The sequence below is a fragment of the Lagopus muta genome, chromosome 6 (assembly GCF_023343835.1).
Source record: "Lagopus muta isolate bLagMut1 chromosome 6, bLagMut1 primary, whole genome shotgun sequence".
Lineage (NCBI taxonomy): Eukaryota > Metazoa > Chordata > Aves > Galliformes > Phasianidae > Lagopus > Lagopus muta.
In genome coordinates this window covers 10,040,080-10,067,076 of record NC_064438.1, presented here as the reverse complement: position 1 = coordinate 10,067,076, position 26,997 = coordinate 10,040,080, and the positions used below count along the sequence as shown (strand labels likewise).

Sequence of the window (26,997 nt, the reverse complement as noted above, 5' to 3'; positions counted from 1 at the left end):
TGATTTCCATGGGTGACAGGCGTGGAGGCTCCATGGGCTGCGGGTGAGGCACGCTGTGGGTCTCTATCCTCTTTCTTCTTAACTGGGCTGGGGCTCTCGACTTCTACCTGCCTGGAAGTGAACATGCGCATGTTCTCAGGGCAGGACGACAGAGGTGTCTGAGTGCAGTGTTTCCCAGGAACTGTACCTGGCTCCAAATTAGATGAGAGCTAAGGAAAGAGTTGAGCACATGTGGGGTGGGGGGCAGAGATTTTTACAGAGAATAACTGACGACGCATCACCATGGACAGGAGCCTTAAGGGCAAAACACAGTGCTTGTCAGTTCACGTTTGTCTGGTCTCAGAAAAGAGGCATTTTCAGGCTCTGCATCATGATAGCTATAACAAGCTGAGTTGAGAGACTTCAGTACATGCACGGCTATGAGTATGGACACTGATGAGAAAGCTTATGTGTGCCTACTCGCATTCATTTCATACAAGTAGACACTTAGCTCATTCAAAAATACAGCTGGCATGATAAGCCTTTGAGAGTACGAAATACATATGAGGGTGTTCAGTTTCCAGTCAGGGTTATGCCATTTTTAATGGCCATATACTTACCCTGTCTGGTGCATTTATTCATTTCTGAGCACAACTAGATTCAATGATTTTCGTCATTTTTTTTCACCTCTGTTGACATTGTCTGACAAGACTGGTCAGGCTCAGGCTGCTCAGGAGAAATAAACTTTGGTGCCAGATTTTGAGCCATCAGCAGTGTTCCCTCTCATCTTTATTCTATTATTCTATTGCAAAGGAACTTTCAGCTCAGGAGCCACAATGGAAAGAAAACAACTCAAGCGCTTTTTCTTTTTTTTCCCTCCCCTTTTTTCCATCTTGTGATCTTAACCCAGCTGGTGAGGGAGAAAATTCCTATGTGAGGCATGTGGGTGGAGCCCAATTGTGTAAGCTCCATCCTTGCAAACTGTTTGGCAAGGATCCGCTCGCTCACTTTGTTTTCCATGGCCGGATACAGGGGGAAGTCACATTCGGTGAATAAACAGCTGCCACCTGTAGCTCTGTGTGACATCAGAGGAACCCCAGGGCTGGGGAGTCACGCTGTGCCCTTGATCTCCAGAAAAGCTTGAGATAGGAGGGGTGTGCACTCATCCCCATGTTCTTCTTGCCTTTGGAAGGTTTTCCAGGACACAAAGCAGATGGGTTTAGGAGTCTAAACCACAAGAGGCCCTTGAGCACTGCTTTAGTTATGAGCAGGTTACTATCAGGAACTTTCAAGTCCTACTTGATCCTGAAGGCAGACTTTGCTTGGTTTCTCACTGTGGTCAGAAATTTTGCTGCCAAGGACTACTCTGTTTACAAGTCTTAAGTACCTCAAAAATCCTACAAGGAATAGCAAGAGAATGCAAAGAGGAAGACCTTACTAACCTTGTCACTGACATTTGTAGGACATCCACCACATTTCTCCTCTCCTCTCTGCGGTAGAGGTTAAATCAATCTCCATTCCTATACACCTTCCTGTTCATATATAAAGGAAGAAAAAAAAAAAAAAGAGCATATCACTAATGCAGCTAATTCTCAGTATCTTGAAGCAATTGACACAAGTACATGAATTAACTCATCACTTTACATCACTCGAGGCAAATGCGCTATTTGGAGTACCTCTTGGTAAGACTGAGCAATTTAAGATCCATTAGTATTTGGAATATTCTGCTTCATTAAAACCACAGTCATCCCTAAATGTAAATGAGTGGAGAGAAAGAGCTATCAACCTCTTGGTTGTAGTAGACGAACTTAAACTCTCTATATTAACTCTCTATATTGCAAAGTACCGTAAAAAGGTTTTAATATAAATACAAAAGAGGCCTTAGGTTTCCCCAAAAGGGGATTTCCTATCCTGGCTTCAAGTTTCTCATATCCTTATTAAGTTTGAACTACAGCGTAGATTGAATGGCGGAAAGCAATTCTGGTAGACAACACTGAAGTTTTTATTATCACGTTGGGATAGCTTTGCAAGACACTGAGTCTGTTGTATTCTGCTACTTACATCCCCATATCCTTTCTCCTTGATAATAGCGGCAGTGTCTAATTTTGTGGGAGAGCTGGAATTATTATTTTTAATAATAATAATACACACTCTGTTTTCATTCAAAATTTCCAAATGATTTTTGATTCCAGGGCCCCTTACCTGGAGCTTGACCTGAAGAACTTTTAAGACCAAGCCAGATTTTCTTTCATTTATGATAATTCTATCCTTATAAGGCATTATAAATCAAAGATAAACCCAGGACTTTCAGATTTCAATCAGACTAGTGGTACATCTGCAGCTCACTAAACAAAATCTATTATTACAAGGAGTTGTTCAACACTTATGGCAAAAGAACAAGGAAAGAATCCTGAGATACTTCTAGAAAAATGTTCTTTTTCTCCTTAGCTCAGTTACATTCAAGCCTCAAGAAGTTCCTCAACTTTACAAATCTATTTTTGTCTAAGCAGTAAAAGTAGGGATGTTACAGAAGTCACAGAGATTTCTGGAAAAAAATGAAGTCCTTTCAGAGTAGCACCTAATTTAGTCTTAAGTCTTTTCCAAAAGTTGAAACACACTTTCAGGGCACCAGACCTTACAAATCAAACAAGACTGGAATGCCTGCAGGTAATGGCTGCAAACTGAAGGAGAGCCAGGCGCTGTTTCACGGTGGAAGAATGAACATTTGATCCCTGCTCACACAGTGCAGCCTGCCTTCCCTCTTCACCAAAGGGGCCAGTCCAACTTTCCCCAAGGATGCTGATCTAAGGCGAAAATGCCCCCATCAGAGCAATGGCTACAGATATATGTCCCTGCTGACACTACAGCTGGAAGGGACGTGCTGGGTGACTGCAGCCATGCAGTGTTCTGCCATTGGAAGAGAACCAGCTTCCTGACACAATTTGGGCACCTGTTTTAAGGACAGCTTGTGTCCAGCACACAGTGCTGAACTCACTGTTGCATTGGATGGTAGGCTTGTAGGCAGTTACATCAAAATCAAGAAGTATCCTGAGCATGCATCTTCAGAGCACAAAATGCATGTCAAGGCTACTGCACGGCCCCTGTACGTCTTAGACCAGAGTTACATTAACTCTGAAAAATTCAAAAATAGTTTCCATGAGCAAACAAAGGCATTGGACTCCTGTGCATCAGGATTAGTGTTTTGCAGCTGCAGGGAAGATACTTTATAATTAAGTCTGCACCCTCCAGCAGATCTCAGTTGGAAGTACCAGCAGTCTTTGGCAAAAACTGGTTTGAAATCAGCCCAGCTTCCGGCTGAATAGCTCTGCTGGTGAGGAAGAAAAGCCCGTGTGTTTCTATGGCTCCCACACAGCAAAAGCTTGCTCAGAATATCTGAAAATGTAGACCCAGTACATCTTTATTTGCTTGCTTTTCATTTCTTGGCAAGACTTATGATTCTTTTAAAAAAGAGCTTACTTACAAGAATGGTTGCAAAGTTAACAATTAATTTTCTGTTCAAATGGATATGATGGACACAGTGCAAAATGGCCCACAAATAATGGTGTGGAACTGAGGGTAAATCTGAAATTCCTACGCTTTTTGCTTTTCTTGCTTACTGATAGGCTCATAGATGCAATGATGGGGTGGAACTGCATGAGAAAAAAGAAGACTTGGGCTGGGTGGATTGTAAGAACGATGTTGCAAAGGCCATTGGCCTAAAGTTTGAGGCCAGCTAAGTAGGATCCCACACCTGACTCAGAATGGAGATTGATCATCATATGTCTTCATCCTTTTTCTCGTTGTCTAGTTGTTCAGGGAAGAATTGCAGAGTCCTTTAATGCTGAGTGGGTTTAAGGGCAGCTAGCTGATTATTGTCTTCAAGGTACGCAGTGCTTCACATCAGGAGGCTGCAGGTGGCTCCTGGCCAGAAGGGTGACAAGCGACACTGGGGCAGTGCTCCAGGGCCACCAGTTTTAGTAGCACAAGCATACAAGTTACCTGTCCTTACTAAAGGGTGATAAGGTGGCATGGCACCTGGCACCAGACTCTTCTCACCTTCCACCATGTTCGGCGTTGGGCACAATGTCATGGCAAATTCAAAATAAAAAAGTCCTAACCCACTGTGTGAAAAACTTCCTCCTAACATCTAACCTGAACCTCCCCTGTCTCAGTTTAAGATTTCTTCACACTGTTCTGTTCTACGTTCTTGGCAACTCTGAGAGCAAGAAAGGTTTCTAAGTGACTGAAAACACTGCACACTTACAGCGAAGGATGACTCCTGCAGGATTTTGCCTATGTCCCCAGAGTGTCTGTGCCCCAGCCCATGGGCCAGCAGAGCCCTGCAGTGACAGTGCTGCTGCCCAGGCCCAGGAGGGACATGCTGCTATCGCAGATGGCCCTTGCTTGCTGCATGCAGCCAATGGACATGCACCACTGAATGGTAGGCTGCCTGGCTGCAGGCTGGCAGGGCAATGGGGCTGGGTACTGCCATGCATCTGAACGGTGCTCCCAAGGACCTCAACAACAGGCTTCAGAGGCAGGCCAGCTATTCACTGCTGTGAGCAGGTACAGCTGTACGTGCATGCTGCTTTTTCTATTCTTATCAGTCTCTTTCATGAGCAGGTGCTGTTGTTGCTTTTCACACTGCTTGCGTAAATCATCTTTTATTTTTCTATATATATTTTTTTTCATCTAATGCAAGGATTGGGCACTTAATTGCTATCATTTTGGACAAACTTTCTCCTTTGCTTATCTGTGGCTTTTCCAGCAACATGGTAGCAAGGAAGTCTCTAGCCACTTGGCAGTACTAGTCACAATGCTCTCCTCTGTTTCCTCATAGCAGAAAGCTGTCTGTACTGTCACTGGAAGAGACCATATGCTTAGAAATCCTCTGTTGCTTTTGTGCCCCATATAGCATTTCTCTTTCTTCCCTTAGGGAGGAGCAGTCACAAAGAGTCCCCTTACTTTATGTTAAGAAGTGGAAGCATTTACTGCGATAGCAGTGCTGCCCTTCCCAAAAATGCCAAGAGACAAAGAAGTCTGAGCTACTCTAACTATTGAGATTGAAACAGAGGTATAGGAATATCTATCTGTCTTTATTTATTTGTATATACATTTCTCATTCTCATATTATTTTTTTTCCTCTGGTAACCTGATATTCCTTTAAGTCTATTCCTTTGTTGCATTTTCTCTTCACTTCCTGTCAAATTATTTCATCTTATTTAGCTTCACCTGCCAAAATACATGAGCTAATTCTCTCTGTGATGACCTGCCACTGCTTTTTAGTCTCCAGTGACAGGGTGCAGCAACTGCATGCCTGCAAAGCCTGTGCCGTGAAAATCACCTGGGCACCTTTACATTCACATAAGCAGAGAAGACAGGCTCAGACTGAAATGCCTCGACCAGCTTAGCTCTGCTCTCTGGTGCTGCCCAACAGGCAGCCTCTGCTCATGAGCACGGCCCTTTCACAGCTTTCAACCCTGGGCTGCAGGATGATGAGTGGGTCTGAGCCAGTGGACAACACCATTTATTTGAATTCATCCTCACTAATTGTAAAGCGCTCAGTCTCCAGGGAAAGTTACGTAGTGTTACTCCCTGAAAAAAAATCCATAATTTTTTGTATAATGAGCGTTCTGAAACCATTTCTTACTCTATGAATTGACTGCATACTACCTGAATAAAGGCAGCAGCAAAGGAGTGAACTCCTTATAATATTATGGTGCTTATTTTTGTCATTTGTGTTGCTGTGATTCTGGATGTTACCCTTTATCTGACTTTTAACTCTGCATGCAGAGCTATGATAGCCCTGTGCCACCCTGCAGCACAGAAGATCCTTGCTTGGTCAGCCACATGGTTGTCCAGCAAGTCCTCACTTGTGCCTGCGATATCCTTTTAGACCTCGTGGGTAAACAGATACCTCTTTCATCTCCCCAGCAGAAGTGAGTGAGTGAGAATTGGTGTTACACAAGACTTTGTGTTGATGCTGTTCAAAGTGGTGAGTTTTATCCTTAATGTTATACTGAGGGAACACATGTGGTGACCAGTGATTGATTATCTTCACAAAGCTCATTTTCACTCAGCAGTGGTGAGTTTCAGAAGGGTGATAATAATGGATATCACTGGCTAAGTTCTCTCTCACACGTTGTCCACTGTCCTGTGGAAATCAAAAAGTGATTAATTCCTCTAACAGCTCTTAGGGTACTTGGAAAACATCAACATCAAGTGGTAGGTACTGCAAATTTCCGTATGGGAATAAAAGTCCATGATAGATCCCCTTTAACAGCAACAGCTGAGGAAAACACATACTGGAAAAATCCCTGTAGGGAAATGAGCTTACTAATGAAAACAAAACCCTCAGCAGAGATCCGGGATATCCACAGACCAGGGATGAACAAGGAAGGCACATCTAACCTGTGAGCTAGAGCTTGCGTGCTTGAAGAAACAGAACTGAAGCTAGAGGCTTTGGAGGGATGCTTGACTGACCTTGCAGATGCAGGCTATACAGCTTGAATAAGGAAAAAATAGATGGCTTGTGTTATCTTTCAGATTGAGGAAATAGTCCTCTCTGGGAGAGTTTAGCCAAGACGCTTCCAAGCATGCACTTTTCTTTAAAAGGAGACAAACATAGGGATTTCCAGGGAGCTGCAGAATGGTGAAGGTAATACCTGAGGATGGTTTGCCAGTGCCAGTTTGTCAGGAGGGCATCAGGACACCTTTCTCTAGGGCAAAATGTCCACTAGAGGAGAAGGATGCAGGGGCAGATGCAGGCGCACCCTCCCATCTAAGGGGGACAAATGAGCATCTTGCTCCTACTCCTCAGTGGCACCGACTGCAGAGGCAACAGTGTGGGGTTAGGGCATGGTTACAGCTCATCTTCTCCTGCTTCCACATAAGAATAGGCAGCTGCTCAACCCCCTGCCCCTGACACACGCCCAAGCCGTCACAGTGTGCACGGTGTCGGTAGGAAATTGGAGTAATGAGGCTCAATGAAGCAGCTCCCCATACAGGCATGGATGAACTTGTCCCAGCAAGAGTACCCAGATCCACTGGCTCACTGGGGTGGTCGTGTGATGTGCAGCTGGTTCAAAGCCATTTGTAGGGAGCTGAAGATTCCTCCCTGTGGGACACACTTGCCCTTTTGAGCACCAAAAACACAGGGTGTAGCCAGGGGAGCCACAAAGACAAAGGATTTTAACATCATCCCTTTTGTTTTCATACAAGCCTGTTTAACGAGAAGCAAGAATAAGCAAGAGGAGGAAAAGCCAACACCTCTTAAAACATTGGAAAGGCTTTGGCTGATGTGGCTCACTTCTACTATAAAATTTGGGTTTCATTTAGCTTTGCTTTCATCAGTGTGTATGCAGGACAACACTCACCTTCACTTTGGGGGCGAGCATAGCACTGTGTCTTCTCCTTGTGAAGCAAGTCTTTGGTGTTGAAGGTAAACGTGGTGGCTGGGATCTTTGCAGCCTTTTCCCAGGGATATATACAGAAATATATCTGAAAAGATAAACCATTTGTTCCTATTAGGAGTACTTAGGGAGGGGAAAAAAAAAAAAAAAAAAAAAATCAGTCTTGTTTAAATCTAGCATCATTACTTTTTTCCTTTCTTTTTGCCAGGGATTTTTTTCTCCAGCTGCGTTCACATAAACTGTGCTCCCAAACTTCCAGCCATGATGGAAATAAGAAGAGGGCCTCTGATCTCTCTGAAGTTAGGCCACTGAAGCTTCACTTACTTCAGGGAAGTGATGCTGCTTACTGTAGACTTCACATTTTTTGCAGTGACACGCAAGTCACTTAGTTGAATTTTGTTATAACGGCATATAAAGTTTGCAGAACTGTACATGCAGAACCACAGAACCGTTTGAGTTGGAAGAGAACCTTAGAAGTCATCTAGTCCAACTCCCCCGCACAAACAAGGACATCTGCAGCTCAATCAGGTTGCTCAGAGCCTGGTCCTATATATGTATGCATATATCTTAAGCTTGTAGTCATAATTAGAGAAGCAGTACTGCTCATTGCAGACCCCCACTCTCAGTTGGACAGCTGTGTAGCAGAGTGACCTTGGTAGACAGCAGTGAGGCACTTTGGACATGGGTTTGGACAGGGAGGGGGCTGAGGTGGCACCCTTACAAAGGGGCATTCAAAGCAGGAAATGACAAGTCTAATTAATTCCAGGCTCCCAGGTATTCTGAGAAAGGTTATTGACTGACAGAGAGACAATGTTTGCATAATTACCCAAACATGTAGCCTTTGAATAATAATAACATCGTTATTCTCTGAGATACATTTTATTTTCAGGAATGACCTGATAACAGCAGAAACAAAATACTCAATTTCACAGTTACATCGAAACAAAAATAATTACAGAACACATACAGAAATTAAAATCTATTACAGGCAATTTGTGCTAGAAACTAAACATCCCCTGAAGCTAGACAATCTCAATCATTTCAGTTTGGTTTGGCTATGGTTGGCTATCTTCTCTGCATCACTAGTTAGGCCTGAGACCTATTCTCTCATGCTAGAGAGCTATAGGTCCTAGACCAGACAAGTCACTGCTAAGCCATGTTAAGCTGCTAGAAGGAAGGATCCTCTTCAGAGGCTCTGACATTATTTTTCATACACTACTGAGATCAGTAGAACTTTTGCCAGCAGTCCTGAAAGCATAGAACATACCTCAGTCTGTCCTTTTCTGTACTCCTAACAACCCTATTGGGTTCACCAGCTGAGTTTCTGAAAGCACAAGAGATCATTTGTTCTGATAACATAAATGTGAAGGTAAAACTGGGTACCAGCATGTTGTGTCTGAACCCCTTCCTTCACTGGGCAGTGGGAGCACTGGGACAGTGCTATCAGGTGCTGACTGAGTGGCAGCGAGTGGCACCAAGCTGCCCATCAGCCAGCTGGGAAGGGCCTGACAGTGACATGGAGTGGAAGGGAGAGAGATAGAGAATGCTTGCCTCAAGTGCTGAGCCATCATGGAAGATAACAACAGTAATTTGTGGCTCTGGATAGTGACCTCCTCTGCTACAAGTAGTTCTCAGTGACACTAAAGTGGCTGCAGTTAATAGGCTTTTACCATTGCCACCTAAGGGAGAATTTGTACATCCTCTCTTCCTATGAACTACTGCAGATGATCCCTCTTCGTTCTCATGGCTGAGGGCTGCTGCGTAGTTGCCACATACACCATCAGTGCCATCAGACAGGAGGAAGCTGCAGCAGGGCTGCCCCAGCTGAGGTGAGCCATAAATCTGACTCGGTGGTACTGCTGGTAGGGAACAAGGGGCTGAAGAAAGCAGTTAGCAATAAACCCTAACTTTCTTCTTCTCCTCTGCATTTCCCCCCGCTTCACTTCATAGCTTTGCTGCCAAGGTCTGAGCAGCAAAAAAAAATAATGGTACAAGTCTAAAAAGCCATTTTTGGTAATGAATTCTGATACCAAATTCCCAACCCATGCTTTTCCAGGTGGCTTGCTTCTCATCGCATGCACCATAACCTGGAGGTATGCTACAGTTTTTCTTCTGACAGTTTGGCCATTTAAACGAACGGCGTTTTGTACTTTCAAGAATTCAGATCTGCAGTTTCAAAGTGGAATTATGCCAATCACGTAGGCCAGCTGGCTAAGTCCACTGTTAGGAAGTCGTAAATAAGGATGACATGGGGTCACTTAATGGAAAAGCACTGATATTTCATCCAAGGCTTATTGCTGTCCTCTGGTCCAAACTGAAGTGAGCTTATGGTCTCAGCTTGGTTTTAGTGGACAAACCGTCCCTGTCAGTTTCCCTGTTCCTACTGTAAAGGATCCATATGCTGCTGAAAGGATACGATGGATTCCAGTCTATGGCCCATACCCAGCAGCTTTCTGACTTCAGTGGCATCCTTTCCACACCTCGAAGGGCACCTCAGAAATCAATTCCGCACAAGTGCAGTGCTCAAGGAGGGAACATTCACAAGACTCCTACCCTTGCACCTACAGATTTTCTGGATTTGACACAAAGTTAAAGAATCGCCATCGCAGGAGCAAGGGTAGGCTGTAAGGCGCTAGGGCTCTGCAGGATGCCCCTGCTGGCTGACTGCTGGGATCCCTGAGCCCGCTCCACCGAGAGCAGTGCCAAAACACCTCAGTTCTTCCCACATGACCTCACGTGAGAGCTCGCCAGGAGCTGCTCCTGGAACCCTTACAAGCAATTATTAAGCAGCACCTGATCATTGCACATCAATGTACTGCAGGTAACATAGAGTACAGCTGACACAGCTGACAGAGCCCAGGATTCCAGACAGCACACACAAAATAAACTCAACAGGCTGCTGCTAGAAGGAGACAGACTGCGTGGGGACCCACATTCCTACAGGCACAACTTTTCCTTTTGCTGTCCTTATCAAGCGGCTGAAAATATCCGCTAACCCTGAGAACAAACGCATCATTTTAAAGCAGAGTAGGCCTGTAAGACTTTTTAACACTTGTTCGTTGATTATATTAATGCCAGAATATATTAAAGGAGTGCAATATAAATTTGATTTTGATTGTTTTGTACACACGCCAGTGAAAAGGAACTGATTGGATACAGTTCACAGGCAGTATGTTAATACGCTATTTTCTTATGATGATAGCTTTGCATAATCTTTCTTTTTCCAAGATTTAGAAGAACCTGTTGTTAACCAAAGCACAGGAGAGAGGAAGAATACAATTTACATAAAATCGGCTACCCTACACATTAATTAGTAATGTGGCTGAGCGGAAGGTGTGTTCACTTAGTAGAAAGTACACTTTATAATTTATACACCAGCTGTTTCAGTGCTTTCTAGTCCATTTTCCTCCCTGCCTGCCTCTAATGAAATCGTGTTACTGGAGAATTGACTGGGGTGAATTGAGATTTTAATCCCATTGACGCTTCTCTATGGAAAGGCACGCTGGTGGGAACTTTTAATGGAAGGTCTGTAATCAGAAGACACTTGTATTCAGTCCCCCACTATAATGACTCTCATCAAATGTTAAAGCCCAGGCAGTGTGCAGAAGGCTAGAATTTCAAGGTTTTTGACCAACCCCATTTGAGGCATTCCTCTGGGAGTGTGTGATTACTCAAGTTTAGCAGTTTATTGCCTCATCTTTCAATATCCAGTGAAGCACAAAATTCTCATCTAGGTTGCTCTTTTTACTTAAAGAACAGGCCAAAATAGACTGCAGAGCTACTAGCACTGTCATTGAGGTTAATTCTTGCTTCTCAGTTAACAGGAGATCAATGGAAAAGCTTTAAAATATTAGAACACAAATGCTGCTCAGTCTCTAAGTGTTCTACAGCCTTTGTAAAAATGCAAGCTCACACCACGCTTCTCCAATGCACAACTCACATTTATTTATCACTAAGTATTGCTTTAAGGCGAGGACTAACATTAATTGAGAGGTGGTGCTGTTCTGCAAAGAGGGATGTAAACATGTATTAAAATCCAGCAGAGCGAACAGTTTTCCTATTCCCCAAACTTTACAGTCAAGAAAAGTACAGTCATTAAAAGAGAGGTGGTCAAAAAAGCAAGCTGAATTGGGAGTTAATGGGACTCATTATGTCAGCTGCATGTTAGTAATGTCTCCTTCTCCACCAGAAAAACAAGCAGAAATAGACACAGAAAAGCAAAACCCACTTAAACAAATGCCTGTTAAAATCCCTGTGAGGAGAATGCATTTGCTCTGAACAGCCACAAACACATCAATTAATACAGTGGAAGCCACTTAAACAAATACATGTTAAAAAAGTAAACTGGAAAAATGAAGGAACTTCTGACAAAAGATGTCAAATGCTGTTAAAAGGAATAAATCCATTTAAAAGACAACAAATTTTTCAAATGCAGCGAGTCAAAATAGAAGGGATAATAATAGGAAGAATGCCTTTAAAGAATTAATGTTAAATTAAAAAGTCTTTCCCTTTCTTCTCCTTCTCCCTCCTTCCAAAAAAAGGAATAAAGATGAGGGCTTCTTTAATAAGCATTTCTCTGGCAACTTAATGAATACGTTTGAATGACTTTCCCCATTCCCTGTTCCTTTCTTATTGAATTGGTCAGACAAAGGTCTAATTTGGGAGTGTTTTTACTTAAAGGAGTTCTTTATTTCTGACACTTCTTTCGGGCCAGCATGAGTTCAAGATTTTCCCCTCTTCATGCAATTCACTCCCTCTGCTCCTTTTCTTATTTTACTTATTTCAATAAGTGCTAGGATCCACTTGTTATTAGAGGGTACTCTTTCATGGCTTCCAGTCTGAATAGGCACTTCCATTCTCATGCATTTCCCTGCAGAATTCATTGCAATTATTGTATATGCACCATAATTCATGCAGGAATGAGTATAATGCAGCTTTTCACTGAACTATCAGCGTGAATTTTTCATGTCTTATTTAATAGCGATATTTGTGTATATATTTTTCTCTGTGCCCTAGCAACTTTCAGGAGGTCTTCCTGAGCCTTCCCCAACACAGCGGTGGTGGGATTGTTTGAGAACTGCGAGTCTCCAAAGTCAAAGCGAACATCTGATCTTCAGATGTCTTTGCAATTTCTCTAACAGCTCACGGACATCTTTTGTTATATCAGCCCCAGTTCACTTCTTACAAGCAGGCTGCTTCCACTTACCGGCCTCCTGTCCAATTCTTGGATGGTTTTCTTTCTCTCCACCCTGCCAAGACAACCTCTTTTCCCAATAAGCTTGCTGCTGGTGTCTCTCAGAAGTACACATCCTCGCACCAACGATCTGCATGCCTCACAGACATCCATTAATTTATTTTCCCGACACCTATACTAGGCATGTAATATTACATCAGTTTGGCAGAGAGGGAGCTGGAGACAAAGCAACTGATTCACCCAAGGGCACAGAGAAAATCTGCTCTAGAGCCAGAAAACTCATTCAGACTCTCACTTCTTAAACCCACATCTTACTGCTCCACACAGTCTTAATCCACACAAAAAAAGAAAGATACAAATTCAGACATTCTGAAGTTGTGCCTAACCACATATTACTAACATCTTATTATGTGAGCTAACAGGCAATCTTTTCTAGCTCTCCAGAAGTAAACAGCAATACAAGTAAGGCCATTAAAAGTTGCTTAGATTTGAACAAATGAGATGCATTCTTTTTGTAAAGGGAAAGGAGGCACGTGAGCACAGACTCATTCCACTCACCCCACTCACTACATGCTCACCTTTTTTTTAATTTTTTATTGTTGCAGTATTGATCAACTCTATTTCTAAAAGATGCATCAAAGAAAACATGAAGGCTATTGTGAGATAAGGGGCGATCAAATGGGAGAGAAAAATAATAAAAACAATAAAATAATTGGTTGGGCTGCAGCATTTCTGGAAAAGGGTCCTGAACCAAGAACAGATCAAGACATGGTTGAGGTTTTTACCCAAACTAAGGACAGAAGCAGTTCAAAAGTGTAACATCTGCCATATCACAGAACTGTTGGGGTTGGAAAGGACTTAAGGAAGTTGTCTAGTCCAAACTCCTGCTAAAGCAAGTTCCCTATGGCAGGTTGCACATGAGAGTATCCAGGTAGGTTCTGAATATCTCCAGAGGAGACACTACAACTTCTCTAAGCAGCCTATTCCAATGCTCTGTCACCCCTCTAGTAAAGAAGTTTTTCCTTGTGTTCAGATGTGCCTATGTGCCAGTTTGTGTCCATTGCCCCATGTTCTGTTGCTGGGCACCACTGAAGGGAGCCAGGCCCCATCCTCTTGACTCCCACACTGCAGATGTTTGCATTTTTAACATCCCCTTTCAGTCTTCTCCCCTCCAGGCTGAACAGCCCCGGATCTCTCAGCCTTTCCTCATACAGGAGATGCTCCAGGCCCCCCATCATCTTTGTGGCCCTGCGCTGGACTCTCTCTAGGAGATCCCTCTTTCTTGAACTGGGGAGCCCAGAATGGGACACAGCACTCCAGCTGTGGCCTCACCAGGGCAAAATAGAGAGGGAGGATCACCCCCCTCCACCTGCTGGCCTCGCTGTTTTTCATGCTCCCCAGGAAATCATTGTCCTCCTTGGCCACGGGAGCACACTGCTGGCTCATGGCCACCTGTTGTCCACCAGGACATACAGCTCCCTCTCTGCAGAGCTCCTCTCCAGCAGGTCAGCCCCTAACCCGTACTGAATCATGCAGTTATTCCTCCCTGGTTGTGGGACTTGGTCTTGTTGAACCTCACCAGGTCACTCTCTGCTCAGCTCTCCAGTCTGTCCAGATCTTGCTGAATGGCAGCACAGCCTTCTGGTGCATCAACCATTCCTCTCAGCCTTGCATCACTAGCAAACTTGCTGAAGGTGGACTCTTTGATCCAGGTCACTGATGAAGATGCTGAACAAGACCAGACCCAGCACTGGGGACATCACTAGCTGCAGGCCTTCAACTGGACTCTGTGCTGCTGATCACAGTCCTCTGAACTCCGCCAGTCAGCCAGTTTTCAATCGACCTCACTGTCTACTCATTGTTTCACACCTCCTAATCTTACCTAAGGGGACACTGTGTGAGATAGCATCAAAAGCCTTGCTGAGGTCAAGGTATGCAACATCCTCTACTCTCCCCCCATGTACCCAGTCAGTCATGACATCACAGGAGGTTACCAGGTTGCTCAAGAATGATTTTCCCTTAGTGAGTCCATATTGACTACTCCTGATAACCTTCTTCTCTTCCACTTGCTTGGAGATGGCATACAGAATAAGCTGCTCTGTCAGCTCCCGAGGGACGGAGGTGAGGCTGACTGGTTTGTAGTTTCGCAGTTCCGCTTTCTTGCCCTTTTTTGAAGACTGGAGTGACATCAATTTTCTTCCAGATCTTAGGCACCTCTTGCATTCTCCAGAACTTTTCAAAGACTACAGAATCACAGAACTGTAAGGGTTGGAAGGGAATTCTAGAGATCAGCAAGTCCAATCCCCTCTGCTAAAGGAGGTTCTCTACAGCAGGTAATAGAGATGCAGATGATAGAAAGCGGCTTGGCAGTTGTTTCTGCCAGCTCCCTCAGTACACGTGGGTGCATCCTGTCAGGGCCCATGGATCTGTGTGCATTGAGTTTGCCCAGATGATCTCTGACCAAATCCTCCTCAACCAAAGGGAAGTCTTCCCTTTCACAGACTGTCTCTCTTATCTCCAGGGTCTGGTCATGAGACCAAAGATGACAGATGAAGTGTGTCTTCTGTGATTTATCCGTTCACTGCCACCACCTCCTTCTCATTGAAAACATAAGAAGATAATGGTCAGTGCTTGACCAAAATGTAAATTAATATAGTGTATTCTGGAGGCCAAAGCAATAATGCCATTCGGACAGGTATCAAATTGATAAGACTGGGAAGTATATGCCATCTACATTTCCTGTAGAAGGTGGCTATATGGTAGTTTTTACAGGAAAGGTACAACCTTTGTTCTGTGAAAAACCAACTCAAACTAGACTAGACAAAAATGCAGGACATCCCTGTTAGGAAACAAATCCATGTAAGCCCTAGGGGCTAGTCTAGCTATCCCAATATGATACTGATCTTTCACATACCTAGACTACTTCTGGAGAGTCCATGGCATTCATTTCTCAGTGCATGTTAACCTCTAATAGTTTAATACACCACGTTTTCCTCAGGCCAGACTGTCTTCTATGATGTGGTCCTAAGGAGGCAAACAAACAAACTAACTAACCACACAACCCACATCGAAACCTAGTACTACCATCCAGAGAGAAAAGTCAGCAGACACAGAAAGAAGAGATGGTGTAATTGAAGTTTTGTTGTGTTGAATCACTGAAATGAGATCATAAGCTTCTATAATGCATTGATTTTTGTGCATTTCCTGGGAGGATGCCATTTGAAGGAGATAAGGTCCTTTTGTTTCTACTTAGGCTTTATTTAACACTAAATTTTACTCTTTTATGTAAAAGATGCAGTTGTGCCAGTAACAGGCACAATGCCTTGATAGGCATTTATGGGAGTATGGCAAGGCCACACAGCTTAGAGCTCTAATTTGCGGCACATTCTTTTATGAATTCCTGTGACCTACAAAGAACTTTCATGTATGTGTATCTTCAATAGATCGAGCTGGCTTTCCTTAATATTTTATGACCATGCGTGTTTAATAGGGGACATTCTTAAAGTGAGAGGATTTTATACCCTCTTATCTTTAATTATATGGTAATTATTCAGAATACAATTTCATGTTTTGTGGTTTTTTAAAACAAACAAATGGGAAACAGTAATAATAGCGAGAGTTACATATGTGAATGAAGCAGGGATAGTCATTAGATATTCATGCCCTGCGCAGCAAAGGACAGACAATAGAAACAGTTGCCTATGAACTTTCAGTTAATAAAGGTGTTCATGCAAGTCTAATACTTAAAATAGCACATTTTATTATTGAGGCTACAGTGAACCACTTCCCAGGATTTTCTGTACCACAAACATCCCTCTTCTGCAATAGCATTAGTCCAGACCTTTATGGTTCAGTCTGCTTTCTGCTAAGGGTAGTTGTGTACCTGAGCAAGCTACTCAAAAGACAAAGGACTGGAGGTGTTGCTATCTTCTGCATGAATCACTGACCTGGTGACTCAGTATGCAAAGAGGGGGGAAAACAACACTGCAGGATTTATGTAAATCTAGAAAGGTAGGCAAAGGAGTAGGAATTTGCAAAGACTTAATAAATAGTTCTTCTGCAGTGACATACAGTGGGAAATATTCGACATCTAATGTTCTGAATCAAATGCTCAGCAATCATGAATTCACAATATGATATTCCCTGAAGACTTCCACAGCATTCAGATGATTTACTTAAGGACAGATAACTTGCATGAAGGCGTATTCGTCCCCCAGATACTCAGATACCCCAGATCTGACTCCCCCAGATACCCCAGATATCACCTCCAACTCCTTGCTGCTTTTAGTACAAAATAATGAAAACTTCATCCAGAAAAGGCCTCAGCAGGCACCTGCTCGCTTCAGCCAGGCCACTTCTACTGTCGGCTGCAGAGCGGTGGTGCCAGATCACTCCTAGGAAGGGAAGCAGTCCCAGTGCTGCAGTCTAAATGCCTCCCAGCAAAGGGACTGCACCACTGGGTGTGCTGACAGCAGCCAGGCCACCTCTGTGCCCAGCCACCAGCACTGACTGTGGACTACAGCTACAACTACGTGTTCGCATCAAGCAGAAAGCGATCCATTGGGCAGCGCATCTGTTTGTCTGATAGTCAGAGATTTGACTGCAGATCTTTAGGGAAAAGTCTAACAGGAAAGATCTGAGTTTCTGCCTCAGCCTTGGCATGCAATAGCGCAGCTCCATTGCCATTCGGGAATTGGCATATGTCTGGAATTAGGCACACTGGCAATCAAGCCACTTCTTTACAAATAACTCAAAAAAGTGAACAAACTGTTTGTTATCTAATTGGCTCAGGCATCTGGGACACAGTGGGTGAATAATATTGATTATATTCATTCAGGTTTTAAAGTGAATTTACTTTGGCCGACTGCTCGCCCTTCATATTTACTTGCCATGAACGTTTGAGTGATCAAGTTTTACTAACACAGATGTGACCTTGACAGAGTCCTTTTGCCCCTCTGTGCTTCCATTTCCTTGTTCTCTCCTACCTGTCTCAACTGTACACTCAAAGGGAAAGGACTGCATCTCATTAGGTGTACGAGGTCTATCTCATTAAGGACCCTTCCTGTCTACACAGCTCTGATGATAACTATAATAATAATGATAAATTGTGCAAAATGCCTTTTGAAGTCTCATACATGTTGGATGTTGGGAAAAAAGAAAGAAAGAAAGAAAGAAAGAAAAAGGAAATTCAGGTGTGATATCTGAGCCAGACGTACTTGCTTCCTTGCTCATCCAAACCTATCATTCATAGACCAATAACAGTGAGGCCACACAGCCCAGATCGTGAATACTGAATATGGGCTTTCTGCATCAAATATTTCTTCCCTGTAAAGTTGAAAAGTATATGATAAAACTTGAAGAAAACCAACCAAAAACAGTTGAACAAAAAGCCAACTTAAAACCAATTTCTGATCTACACAGAGAAATTCCAAGAGAAGGAATAAGAGATTCCTTTTTAAAAGCCCAGTAATGTGCTCAAGTTGCCTGATGATCAGTTTATAAAGAGTATAATAGAAATGATAGTAAAAAAGCTTTTTTAACTTATGTTGGACCAGATATATATGCAACCTCTGGCTTTCTCAACCAGCAATACTCACGTGAAGCCCATCCTCCTGCAGGCTTCCATCACAAGCCCCTGTGCCCCACTACTGCCTTAGATGTGCCCCCTGGCCTATGCAGTCCCAGAACCCCCCAGCTCTTTCTGAACACCCCCAGCTTCTTTAGCTGGCTGTAGAGAAGGCCGTACGGTAGCTGGTTTGACATTTACCTCCTAGCTCACCTGTGCTGAGCAGGCAACTGGCCATGACCATCAGGGAGAGCAGTTGCCCTATGTCTCAGCAGGGGGGAAGGAATTTTGCCTTCTTGTGTGGCTCCACATTTTCCACACAATGGCTTTGAAACCCTTCCTAATCCAGGTTTGTTGTGACTGTAACACAGGGTTCAAGATCTACCACAGAATAACACACAAGCTCAGGGCATACCTGGATGATCCTATTTTCCACAGCAGCTCTGGCCTCACAGAAACTGCCTTGCCAAGGGCTGATGGACAGCACCAGGGCCAGGCACAGCTCTGCTCCCACATGTATGGGATACAATGCCCAGAGAACTTTTCAGACAGCACAGCCACCACCGGTAACATGCTTTTGAGTAGCCCAAAAAGTAAAAGCCCTTCTGAGCTGCAGCTTCTTAGCAGAGAAAGCTGTGAGCACCCATTCTTTGCAGTTTATCACCAGTGATGGTCAGCCCTTTCAGCCTTCCAGACCACTAATCCTCATCCCTGAAACAGAGCACAGCTCCAAAGTCTAGTTGATCCTATATTATTTAAGCCCTTTAATAATGAGGGCCAAATTCTCAGCTGCTGTAAATTGAGACAACTTCACTGAACTCGCTCAAGCTAGGTAAACTTAAACCAGCTGAAGGTCTGGTTTAACCAATATAACTTCCAAGTGCTGTATAATGAGAAAGAGAGAAGAATGTACTTCTTAGGAATATCAGTTTTGTATTTCTGGGTTTTTGTTGGCTTTTTATTTTTTAGGGAATGATTGAGGTGAGATGGATTGTTTTTGGCTTGCTCAGGAGTTGCAGAGCTGAAGCTGGGAAGCAATGCAGAAGAACACTTTAATAAGTAGAGAGTGCCAAATGAAACACTGGCTTTTCTTCTGTGGATGGAGAAAGCTAAATACAATATTCATGTTACCTCAATTTCTTCCATTGCTCCAGATGAAACCATTGCCAAGACAAAATAACCCCCTCTGCTATTGCATAAACTCTTCATGTGCAGCTATTTGTACTAGCCAAGGAGAAAGAAATTAATCCCATTTCGAGTACTGAATGTGTGGCCAAAGATTTCATTATATCGTTAGCATTTGGGGGAAATATGCAGGAAGAAAAGAAAACTCTCTGCCAGGATTTCAGACTGAAATGTACATTGAAAACTTAGATCATGACTTCCCGGGGCTGTTGTCTGTTGTTTTTTTTTTCTCCAGTGTTTCACCCTGGAGGCATCATGTTGCGAGTTCATCAGGCACGATACAGCCATGACATATACCTCATGAGATCAAAGGCATTGCACAAAGTGCCAGGGACGGATATGATTCTCTGGACTAATTTTATTATTGTAACACCACTGACTTCAGGGCGTTTCACCAATGATGAATTTGGCTCATCATATTCCAAATGAAGCTTAACATCTTTTATTCTAAGCTTTCCTTTCTATCCCCCTCTTCTGCTACCACCTGCTATTACTCTTTGGGTATGTTTATACCACAGATTGCAAACAGCCATGAGCAAGCTCTGCCCACACTCCAAGCTGACAGAAGCCATGTGACTGCACTGGCACCAAGCTTGAGCAAATAATCCCTCTTGAGAAGGATTTTTTTTTCAGTGAATAGCATGGGCAGGCTTGGCATACGTTTATCCATGTTATATAGTATCAACGTGTCCAAAGTAATCTATCCTGGGAATCTCCATGCATCTGAAATGTTCTCCTTCCATCTTTATTTTCATGGACAGACCTTTTCCCATGGTCAATAAAGAGACCTTGTACCCGCATTTATGTTCCTCACAGTCAACAAAACTGTGTGGCACAGAGAACTGCCATTTCCATAACAGCCACTTGTTGGTGCAGAGCTGCCCAGAAATGTTCTGCCCTTGCTGCTATATTTTCCTCTCTACCGGTTGCAACAAGCTTCTCATCCAAACAGTTGACAAAAATGCTACCATCATTCAACTCATACCATGACTCTCTCTTTCTTCCTACTGTTCCACTAGTTTCTTTTGTCTTCTGTATTACCAGTCACTATGGCTTGCTGAATGCCATGCACGGCACCATTCCTGTCTATGGCTCATTACCCTTCTGTGTAGCAATACCTATGATATTTCCCAGGTTCTTGCTCCATGAGTTCATCTTTGGCTTTCAAAGGCCTGACAGAGCACTCCCTTGGGGTCTCACTACTTCACCATATTCTTGGCTTGCTCCAGGGTGAAGACAAACCTGTAAATATCACAGTGACTGCAATGGTAAATAACTTGGGCCTCTACAGCAGGAAGGGAGCAGAAGGCCGGACAGTGTCTGTAAGGAAGAACCACATATTGCAGCACTTGAAGTTTATTTTCTCCAGTTTAAGGAAAAGCTGGGGTTTCCTTATCACATTTTCAATCAATTTAAAGCCATCTAAAGTCAGTGGTTTTTACCTGTTGTCAGTTTAAATGAATGACCACATTCTATCCTTCTTCACCTAGCTGAACACTGGTAGTTATCTCACTGATGATGGTTTTCTATGCTGTCTTCTATCCCTCGCTCCTGTATTCACACCCTTTGGGCTGCACATCAATTATTTGCATATCTGCACTGTACTTTTACATTAATGGAAACAGAAAGAGAAGCCATCACTGTTTTCCCAGAAGCTTTAATCATAGCTTTGCAAAAATTTATCCCATGCAGAAAAGATACCCAATTAAACAGAAGAAGCAAAGGAATGTGGTTCAAGAAAGATGAGATGAGTAAAGGATGTGGAAGCACATCAGAATTAAGATAAATATTTAACTTTCCTCAATGCTGACAACCAAAATGCTCTGAAAACGTTCTGTGTTTGCATCCTCATGGCCACATTTAGTGTCCTTGTCAACACCTTCTGCAAAACTAAAAGGTTTTAAGTTCAGAAGATACAGATTTCACTTCAAATTTGAGACTGCTAATGAAAGGCCTTGTAAAAGTTGCATGGAGTTTGTATTGGCGAAGGATTATAGAGATACCTTTCCAGAGCTCAGCAGTAGCTCATGAATTGTCCATTGATGCAGGAAAAGGGAGCCAGAGAATCCAAATATCACTCTATGACTTTTTTTTTCTTTCCCCAGAAGCTGCTGTTCCAAGAAAACAGCTCTCCTACACAATGTTAAAGGAAAATGATTGAAAAGACACTAGATCCATGTTGTCTCCATTCAAAAAGAATCTAAACTGATTTATTGCTCCTCAGATGGCTGAAAGACTGCTTTTCTTAATGTCATTAAAAACCTGATATCGGCACCCAGCCCTAATAAAAGTATCAGGAACATGGTAGTAACCTACCCATAGAGGGAATATGAAGCTGTCATTTTTCAATATAATTAAATCTGGTTTCAAAAATCCAAAAGTCTGTAATATGAATTACACTAATTACATCTTGTGGTTTAAACATTGATTTCAACGTTAAATTTAATGGACTTAATGGATGTTGCTTTTCCCATCAGACTGGTGGCCAATGTTTGTCTTGTTTCTTGACCACTTATAGATTTCTCCTGACCCTTTAAACATATTACAATTGGCAGCCTGCTCATTCTTCGTGCATGAAAGTACTACTATTACTTTCCATGGATAATCCCAGCTTCCATGTAACGTGTCTCCTGGAGTTATTTTTGGCAGCCAAAGGCATATGTAGTCCAGGAAATAGAAAAAGCAATTGTTGGACTAAATTTTCAAAAATGTGCATGCAATTAATTTTGCCTAGGCAGTATGGGAAATCTAAACAAACATTATGAAAATAGCAAAACGTGCAAAAAATTCACAGGCCAGTCATGCTGCTGTTTGCTGCACACCAGTCCCTTCTCTGCATTTGTTCGCTGCTGAGGAGAGTCGAAACACAGGAACAGGGTTGCTGGGCCTCACCCTGAATCTAACTGGTGTAAATCAGGAGCTGTAGGAATTGTATTCATAGAAAACATGGTGGAGACTGGAATCAGGTTCCCTCCTGAACTTACTGCTTACCCGAAAAACACCCAAAGCAGTGCTGGGGTTGAGCAAATAAGAAATACATTACAAATAATAAACTGTGGACTTACTGTTGACTTAATGACAGAACTCCCATGGATTTCAAGGAAAGTCAGATGAGATACACTTCATGTGTGATCTGTGGGGAAAAAAAGCCACCTCTGTGTTTGAGCTCACGCCTAAAAGACCCTGAGAGTGATGGTTGATAGAGCTTTGGTGCTAAAACTAGTTGGTGTTTTGTCCAAGGCAGACAATGCAAATAGCTCCACTGCTAAGAACTCAAACAAACCCCTGTGTCTTCAGATCTCTGAGCGTGCCTCCATCCAAATTCATAAGCACTGCTTGGGAGAAGGGATCTAATCCTGAAGGCCCAGGTGAAAAGAGGAAGGAGTGTTTGCTGCTTGATATTCTTGGAAATGAGGCCAATCACAAGCAGGTGCCTAAATAAAGAACTTAGCAGAGGGTTTTTAAAGTACCTTATGTTGAAAATCTTGTTCTCCTAATATATCACAATTGCTGAAGGCACTATAGCCCACATTTAAAACAAAAGCAGTATGCCTGTATTCTCACCAGGCTATTTTTACTTTTGTTGTCCACAGACAAGTGAACACTGATATCAGGAAGGAATCAATACCTTGAGATATTTGTACCATTTCTTTGTCTGCACAGAAGCTCTAGATACTAGGTAAAAGGCAATTAGTAAAAGTGGAAGAGAAGCCTACAAATATTCATTTATTCAGTTTATCAGGAAATCTACAATTGCAGCATAGCCAAATAGAAGACTTTGTTATGACCACAGAATTGCCAATTGTGGCAAAGGACAACAGAATTATTACACGTAAATCTATGGAAGGCTCATTACAGTGGTGATGCCAAGTGGGAATTACCGTTCATCAGAATGGTTTTCCTTCTTTCTCTCTGTTTGTGGCATGCTCCTGAGCAAAGTTAGGCTGCTGTATCTGCAACCGACTGCGCCTGAGACTGAACTGGTAGGTCCCTCAAAAGAATAACATTCTCACAGAGAAGTTCTGTGAGCACCCAAATGACTGTTTCTGTCTAGGGATGAAAGCATCTGTGCATAAGTAAAATACATATATATTGTCCATGTGTTGAAAAATTCAAGAGAGTCAAAACACAGCTCTGGGAAAATCTTGTTATGCTAAGGGCCAAGTAATCTGCACATATAAACTAGTGCAATTTCATGGACACACTTGAAGCTCTGCTGATTCACATCAACTGAGGAGCCTCATCTCCTAAGTGTGTTTTTCTCTCCATATGGGAATTCAGTCAGCCCAAAATTAAAGAGTACATTATAACCTTCAAAGAAAAGGGAAAATATGTTGGAAAGGTGGTATGACTCTTTCACTTCAGGAGTACAAGCCAAATTAGAACACACTGGGGATTTCTGGACTGGATCCTTATGAGGGTGGAAAATTTTTCGAGCATTTTAGAGATTTTCTAAACTCTGAAGCCTCTGGATGAACCACCAGCACTGACCTCCTAGCCTGTGTCTAATGAGAAATGACAGAGCCTGACCTACTGCATCTCTGACTTTGACTGAATTGAGAGTTTTTGTGGTTTTGTAGTGGCATGTGCAGATCCTGTAGAAACTCTGCAGAGTTATAATTTACAGAAAGCGTTCTCATAACTAGAAAATATTTTGTTCATAACATGTGTCTATCCAGACTAGACAATAATGGCATTCCTGATTATTTTCTATCTTGAGATCAAGCTGTGGAGATGACAGGTTAATAAGCACCTCTCCCTCCAAAGCTAACTTTAATAATTAAGAAATAGAAGAAGTTGCAGAAATCGGCTCTCTAGTCACCATTAATGGTTACAGCCCAAAGACAAGCAAACATCCAGCTATCAAAATTCAAATCAGTTTTGACACTGGATGATGAAGATGTATTGGTCTCATGACTTACTCAACTTTCCTCCCTTCCTTTCTAGCAAGTATAGACTCCAAAAATCATGTTACTCTTAAGTAACACTCAGGAATTTCTCTAGGCAAATAACTACATTTCCATAGACTCACACCTCCACTTCTCTCCTGAGCTCCATAATTCTAAAGGCACGAACACTTGCTCTCTTTTCTCTCTGGGGAGACGGCAGCCCTTTGCTCCTGCAGGTCTCACACAGCCCAGCTTACATTAGCAGTGCCACTGCTCATTACCACCCCTTCATGGGTGGACCCAATTTCCATATTACTTCCTCCACACACCGAGCATTCAATTAAAACAGAAACAGGTGTCCAAGATGGAGGTGGGCACACTCTTACTTCAACACATTGCTCCATTTAACACCACTGGCCCTGAGTGCATCTCTTTGGAAAGGCAGAAATTGTCCATGCTTGTGACTGGGGAGCATGATTTGGGCCAGATGAGTTGGAGACCAGCAGCTCTGAAGCGTGTCCTATGTTCTCTTGGGAATTACTCGGGGTCAGAGCAGTGCCACTGTTTCTCCTGTTTCTCCTTACTTTCACCTTACAAAAAAGGAATCATGAAATGCCATGTTTTCTCATCCCCTTGGGCATGACAGAGTACAGATTCTTTAAAATAATGATTTTAATTCCCAGTACATAAAAATAGGCACTAACTATATGCTGGCATCTAAATAAAAGCAGCCTGACTTTGAGAGGTGCTAAGCATTTGCACTTCCCAGCAATGTGTACACGAGCTGTTTTAAAGATCTCCAAAGATACAGATTTTCCTCCCTGCCAGTATCATTTCTCTCTCCTTCAATAGAATTTTATAGGCCATCCATTTTGGCATTACAACAAATTTACACTAAAAACACACCTACCACTTTGGATGGAGATTTTAAGAGCCCACTCCTCAAAAACACAAGGCAGCATGCCTACTTTGTGTTACATACCAGTTCACATTTAACTTCGAACACATGTATAAGTCAGAGAATTCATTTCGACTTCTGTGTTGTCCTGAACAATGACATTTTCCTGAATCGGGGACAAATAAAGTCATTGGAAAAGTGGTGACAGCAGAATGGAATATGCAATATGTGGTTTAGTAGGGGCATCTGTTTCTCGAAATGAAAGACCTCAACAGGCAAATAATAATAAAGAATTTAATTTGTTCAGTCAGATTTAAAAAAAAAAAAAAAAACACCAAAAAAACACACACACAAAAAAGCCAACGAGCAGAAACATTTCCTTCAGCTCTCACATATGAATTAGTCCATGGAGTCAGAAATGCTACAGAAAACAGAGAATGCATTGCTGTGAATGTATCTGAGTGTTTTTTTTTTTTATCTCTTTCATTAGGTAATTTTCAAGTAATGTTGATTTAGCAGTTTCAATTTCATTCAGAGAAAGCTGAACAATGTTAGATGTTAAAGTCTTCCTTTCAGGTTTGCTTTGCAACTCACCGTTGCTCCATCCACTTTTAAGTCTAAGCTCTAATATATAACTATTTCTCTATTCCTTATTAAAAATGTACAGTGTTTCAGAAAATTGAAATAGTTTTCAAAATTGTTCCCCACTGGTAATTCTGCATTTGATTGTCAAAAATGTTAATCTTTTCTCAGGCCTGAAATTATGAGCCAGCTTTATTGGTCAAAGGCCATAATAATTTGAGCTCTTATTTTATAAACTCATTTCTACCGAGTGATATCCTGATAGGAGCAAGAATAATAAATCACAAACATGTCCCCCAAGATTGCATTGTAAATGTCAAACTAGACAGGAAATTGTAATTAAAGAAAGGAAATTGCTACAAAGAAGCACTTGATTTTAAAATGAGCTAAGCACAGAATTTTCTAAGCATTTAATTATAGACCAATTTCAACTGACTGCTTTGCTTTTGCAGTCATATTTCTTATTATAACTCCTCTATATAATAACCAAATCTGTGTGCTTACGATGGTCAGGAGCATTACTACATAGCACTGCGTAAGTACGAGGATTACTAACTTTGCAGAAACTAAAACCACGTTTTAGTCTGATGGACAGCGATATCAGAATTTTAACTCGGTGACAATCTGATTTTAACACGGCAACTGAGAAAACGTCTTCTCATAAGAGCTACTGCACCTCTTGGCACCTTGCTAAGCAAGCAGCGGGGCCAGTTCTGAGCTCCTGCCCTGACAAACGCCTGGATGAGTGAATTGCTTGGTCAGGGACAGACACTCTGCCATCACAAAAACTCCCTGCTATCCACAAAAGCTGCTGCAATTCCTATCAATCTACACAGAGCCTTTTGATGCCATAGAAAAGGGTGCTTTTCACTTCCTCTCCTCTGCACGTAGTTCAGAGAATAAGGGATTTACAGAAGAAAACAATGTGTTCTAGCAACACGGGACCAACAAATCCACTTAAACGTGCAGGTTGTTGTATGTTGAGCGATTCACAACAGCCTTTTGGAGTCCTGAGTTCTATTCCTGCCCCTTTACTTTTTTACTGATATCCCAGTTCAAGTGAGTTAAACCCCCCTCCTCATCCTTTGACCTGAGTCCCAGCCAGACCTCAGGGTTAGCCCTCAGCAGCCCAGCAGCCTCTTTCTGCTTCTCCTCAGCTCTGCAGTGGTATTAGCAGTACGCCTGAACTGCACGGTTCTTTTCTTCTTCAGCACAGCCTGAAACCTTATTGGAAGTAAAATATACTATATACCAGCACACTGTCTCTTTTTTGATTTGAAAAGACAGATATG

General features: G+C 42.5%; 1 protein-coding gene across 1 annotated transcript in view; it reads right to left on the bottom strand.

Moving 5' to 3' along the window:
• The window catches only part of LMO1 (LIM domain only 1), a 332,446-nt gene that overhangs the window by 63,400 nt on the left and 242,049 nt on the right, over positions 1–26,997 (bottom strand). Inside the window, exons 4-5 of the mRNA XM_048950045.1 lie at positions 7,356–7,479; positions 1,422–1,511 (exon numbers count right to left, since the gene is read on the bottom strand). The gene's annotated coding sequence lies outside the window, so the exon portion shown is untranslated. The remainder of the gene's footprint in view (positions 1–1,421; positions 1,512–7,355; positions 7,480–26,997) is intronic.